Source organism: Toxotes jaculatrix, chromosome 21 (assembly GCF_017976425.1).
Source record: "Toxotes jaculatrix isolate fToxJac2 chromosome 21, fToxJac2.pri, whole genome shotgun sequence".
NCBI classification, from domain to species: domain Eukaryota; kingdom Metazoa; phylum Chordata; class Actinopteri; family Toxotidae; genus Toxotes; species Toxotes jaculatrix.
Window position 1 is genome coordinate 2,815,300 of NC_054414.1, and position 6,000 is coordinate 2,821,299.

A 6,000-nucleotide genomic window follows, 5' to 3' on the forward strand; every position below is an offset into this window, starting at 1 on the left:
TACTTCTGTGTGCTTTTTAATCTCCTTTAAACTGTTACTCCTCTTTGACCAGACCCAGAACTACTTCCTTGGCTGTTTCCTGTTGAAGTTTGCTCTGACAGTGTGTGCCTACCTGTTGGCCTTTGGGTTTACGCTGCAGGAGGTCTGCCTAAGCAGAGGCAACAACACCACCATCACCTGCCACATACTCACTGCCAGGTAAAGAGAAGCACTGTCTCTAACTGTCCCACTGTCCCACTGTCCTAAGTACACCAGCTGTGAGAACAGACACACTAGAATCGATGAGCTGATGAATGAAGTAACAGTTTTCCTGTGTGACTGCAGCTCTTCAGACGAGGCTCCTCAGTGGTTCAGTGAGCTGTCTAATGGCCTGCTGCTGACTCAGAAGGTCATGGCAGGGTTCCTCGTCTTACACACAGGTAGGAACTCTCTCTGTCATATTGAATACTGTACTGTAAGCTGTGGTCAAGCTTACTCGTGTCTTTTTATATGATTCAAACCAATCCCTTTCTTCTGTTGTTCACATTGTTGTTCACATTCTCTTGTTGCTGACCTTATTTTCCAGTGGTGATCTCCCTCAGCTACGTCCACCGCTCTCAGCCTCTGTGGAGAAAGAGTCCGTTCAGCAATACCTGGTGGTGTCTCACTGTACCTGTGGTGTAAGTTAGCACATCATTTGTATGCTCTATGGTTCATCTGTGCTTAAGCCAGTTTAGCTCTTACATCCTCAACGGTCCTGCTGTAACTGTAAGAGATTTTAATTTAGAACTCTGTGTCAGATATCACCCACTGCAGCACCACACAGAGTCGCTAAGTAGAAAGTTCTAGAGTGATCATCAGAAGAAAGACATCTTCATGTAGCTTGTGAAATCAAGTGAGCTCTTCCTACTGAGAGCTCACTCTGTGTGTATGTGTGGAACAAAAACATAACTGGAGATTTTGCTGAGTAGTTGTGATGGGAACGACCATGGAGAGACCACGTGGGCAAAGGGGGAATGTGTGCTGCTGTTAATTCATCATGGTACACACGTGCTTTTTCAACTTTTGCACAGGACTTTTGCAGGAAATGCATCATTTGTGCAGCCAACAATGCATCAGGGGCTCTTCATATGCCACCTGCTGGTCATCCACCTCCTGACAAACCCTTTGAACATTTAATGATGGATTTCATTGAACTAACACCAAGTGAAGGGAAAAGATACTGTCTTGTAATTGTTGACATGTTCAGCAAATGGGTTGAAGTTTTCCCCTCTTCCAAACAGGATGCTGGAGCTGTGGCTAAAGCACTGCTAACTGAAATTATTCCTAGGTGGGGAATTCCTTCAGTCATCAGCAGTGACAATGGACCAGGTTTTGTCAACCAAGCCCTGAAAGGAGTGTCAGACTATCTTGGGTTTGACAGACGTCATCATTGTTCATATCATCCAGCAGGTCCAGTTAGGCGCCCTCCCCTTACCACAGGTGCATGTGATGATGCTATGTTGAGATACTGTGCCAACTTGTCTACAACCTTATCAGCATTACATTCACAGGTGAAAAGTGCCCTGCCATCTGCAGCCACAGCAGTCCTCCACAACTTACAGCCTGGAGATTGGGTTCTCATCAAAGACCACAGACGCCGTCACTGGAAACCAAGGTGTTTCCAGGGCCCGTTCCAGGTTCTGCTGACCACTGAGACAGCTGTAAAGGTTGCGGAGAAGGCCACATGGGTACACGCCGGCCACTGCAAACGGGTTCCTGAACCAAAGGCCGACAACCAGCCACCAGAGAATCAAAGCAAAGGAGGCCACATAAATTCTTTAGACCCAGAATAATGGTCTAGGGAAAACTGACTCATCCAGACGCTGAGGAAGACAACTGGGGTGCACGCCGTGCGCTGCCCCTAACCTGCAGCTGCGGTGGAACCGTCTGCAATATAAGAGTGAGGGGTGAAAGAGCGCCCTCCTCCACCAGTAGCATGCCAAGCTCCAACCAAGTGACTACAGAGTAAAGCTCTGTGTCACCAACAAGAGCAACAATGTAAGGTCTATTGATAGGTCAGTCACACACCAGATGGCCTCTCTGGCTGAGACTTGTGATGATGATGATATTGATGTTTTGAGTGTTTGTATTTTTCCCAGCTTGCTATCAACCTAAGGACGTCTGTGTCCTTCAAAAACAGCTAAATGCATATTTTAACATTTAGCAGCTAATGATGTGTTTACTTAAACCCAAAGGAATGTAGTCACTGATCATATGATCAATTTGTATATACTTTGGTGTGGCCATTTTATGGCCAAAGGGGGAATTGTAATGCCAATTTATCATATAACCATATGCTCTTTTATCAAGCATTCGTATATTCTCATGAACTCGTATATTCAATTCTGGGTGAAGTACATATAACATGACCTGTAGTGGCCTAATGTACTTTGTTTACTGTACTTTGTGAAGACACCTGTTATGTCTCCGGTGTCTCCGAGCACAACTTACAACTTATCTCTATTATTTGACCTTCAGATTATTTTGTCTCCCTGCCATCCTTGCCATGCTGGTATGTGAGAAACAGGCATAAGTACTCTTGGAACTTGTAACCTGGGGTCAGACCTCTGTAGCATTTGATGCTGCGTGAGCTCTGTCCTTTCTGCAGAAATGGATTACTCTGTAAACCTTATTTTATAATAAAGCATCAAAAGACAATAACTGTCTAAAGAATTCTATTTCACTTCTCCAAAGGAGGAAAGTATTTTTCCACCACATATACGTTGGATTTCCGACTGTGATTGGTTCACACAGTTAACGTGGACCCTCAGCAGCAGACGTCTGTATCACTGTTTTTTCAATCAGACCAGCCGTCTGTGTGGTGCTGTCATTATTTCAGATGGACATGAATTGAACATTGCTCCTGTGTACATGTGGGTTGGTGGTATTTCTTGGTAGTGCATTCATTTAGAACTAAATACCAGCTGTTTTTACACATATGGAAAGTCATTGTTGTCAGTGCTGGATTAGCCTTGTGGGGCAAAAATGAGCCTTGGGGCCCCAAGTGATTCATTTTATTTATTTCCAAAAAATGTTTTACATCCCAATATATAACCACATTGAAATATAAATTTATATATATATTGTAATGTTATTCTTTTTTTTTTTTTTTTTAACTTTTATTACGCTGGCATCAAATGACGTTCACATATTACATGTCGTAAGTTTACCTGAGGTTTTAAAATATTTCCCCCCTAAAAGAAATAATTGTCACTGTGGATTTTCTCCATATCACTCACAGCTGTTTCTAAACAAACCTGTAGTCCATCAAGTGATGGACACCATGAACCTGGAGCATTTGGGGGACGCTGAAGTTCTGAGGTCTGTCCAGCCTGGACTGTTTTCTCTATTGTTTTTGCTGGGGATTTGGAGGGTCTAACCTCTGTGGATTTCACAACTAAAAACAAACTTTTCATTGATATTTTACAGGGTGATTCCAGGGTTCAGCATTTCCCCAGCAGAATTGAATCTCTGGTAGTGTGGAGGTTTTGGAACTAAATCCAAATGCTTGTTGCAACATTAAAATTTACAGACAATATAAGTGAATGGTTAACTCCATGTATTTTTTTTTTTTTTTTTTTTTTGGTGCGGTTTGTGGTGGGGAGACTTGGACTTCTGACCTCAGCCCTGTTTAGCCTGTGTGCTGGCTTTTGTGTGTGTGTGTGTGCGTGTGTGTGTGTGTGTGTGTGCGCGCCTGCTTCAGTTATTCCAGGACTACAAACGCTCTCTACAGTCACACCTTTAAAGTGGGGCTGTACGTGAATAGGTACTATTAGATTTTCTGCTTTTACAGCACTGAAGTACTCATGATCACTTTGTGGCTGAAACTACTGAAGATGGTTGTTAGACAAACATTACAATGCAAGAGAGCATTTCTCATTTCATTTTTTCTTTGCCCTGTTTTCTTCTTTATCGGTTTACATCATGACAAACATATGTGCTATGCTGCATGAAGAAGACCCAGGTGAATGCTCTGTCTTAATCAGTGTACTTGTTATCTATAGTTCTACTGTTTTATTCACTACACAACATGGATACTTCACACTGTGTGTTAAAGCATGTGCCTCTGGTACAGCCTGCAGAGTCCATGCTAACATCCTGATAACATTACCATGCATAGGCTCGGAGCTGATGCCTCGTTAATTGTCACTTGATTTGTATGGTGGGCTGTTGGCTGATGGACTGTGATATAGCTGTTCACAAGATACAAGAAATGTATATTTTGTGATTTTTTGAAAGTGTCTATGTTCAGGACTTTTGACAAATTTGTTTGTGTATTGATTATGTCATGTTAATAAATATGTTCTTTTATTTACAGTCCTGCTCAAAGTTATTGGCACTGCTGAATTTTAAGTAGAGTTTAGAATAGCTTCAGAAATAAATGGAAATCAAGCAGTTTTGTAGAATCAGAATATTTAATAAAATGTCCAGAGTTATTGAACAACAACAAAAATGCTTCCATATAGTCAAATCAAATTTACAGACATAAAACATATGATGGACATAATTATTGGCATCCATTTGTTTTCATCTTATTTTTCACAAGCAAACCAAAATGTCTTTGGAACCTCACAGATTATTTTAGCCACGGCTAAACAAGGCCTTTCTTCTACAGAAATCTCTGCACGAATTTCACTAGAAAGCAGGACCAGAAGAGGATTTTCTGCAAGAAATATCTGAAAACGTTGTGCCGCAGTTTAATGGGACTGTCCGACACGCATTTGGAGTTGGAGGTGGTGAAAAGCCATAGCTGAGGTTTGAACCTCGTCGTGCTACAGATGTCATTTTATGCCCATTCATTGCTACTGCAAGGAATCACTGGTATCCTTATTGGTGCGAGCGTGTTCAGTCTGATTGGATGTTGTATTATTCCCTGCATTAGAAGTCTCACTGTAAGGTCTATAGGTCAATCACACACCAGATGGCCTCTCTGGCTGAGACTCGTCTTCTGTCAGATGTTGAAAACCCAACTGATTTATTTACTGATTGGATTCCTCCTCTTTATGATGATGATGATGATGATGTTTAGGTTTTGAGTTTTTGTATTTTCCCCCAGCTTGCTATCAACCTAAGGACGTCTGTGTCCTACAAAAACAGCTAAATGCATATTTTCACATATATCAGCGAATGATGTGTCTGATGTAGTCACTGATCATATGATCAATTTGTATACTTTAGTGTGACGGACAGTTACTGTCTAAAGAATTTTATTTCACTTCTCATCAGGAAGAAAGTATATTTCCACCACACTTACATACATGTCGTCTGTGATAAAGGATATGAGAAAGCTTTGTAGATTCCAACAAAAGGGTTTTATTAAAGCTCAAGGTCTTAGATACATCACACTAAAACAGCATTTGTTTCTGAACAGCAGTCGTCCAGATTTTCAAGAAAAGATCACTCGCATAATAATTTTAACACAGTGTAGACTCCATCATTTTGTTCTGTCTTGTATATTCAGGCAGTAGTGTGGCCTTTTGAGCCAAAAGGGAGAAGCCTGCACCTTCAGAACTGAGCTTTTCCACCGGCGCTTCATGTCTGACATGTGGTCTGGCAGGAGCCAATCACCGCTACGTTTGGTGCAGTTGTCCAATCACCTCCTTGTCCTGGCGGAGTTTATTTGCATTCATGACCTTACGCATCTGAATATAATCGATCAGATCTTCACGCAGCTAAGAAGAGGAGCGTGTTCGTAATACGTGGTTGGTGTAAGTTTATATGATAATGTTTCAGTTTATATTTCAAATATCAAAACTCTGTGACTCTACAATATTAACATACAGAGACAAAAGGGTCCGTGTATCTTTTGGGATTTGAATTTTCCTTCAAACGCTGATATTAAAAAAATAAAATAAAGTGCTTATTTGATTTTCGTTTTAAAATACAAAAAACATTTCACTTTTTTGTGGGTCTTAAGGGAATCCTCGAAATTTAAAAATTACTTAGATTTTCTTTCTCTACTTAGCGTAACAAAATACA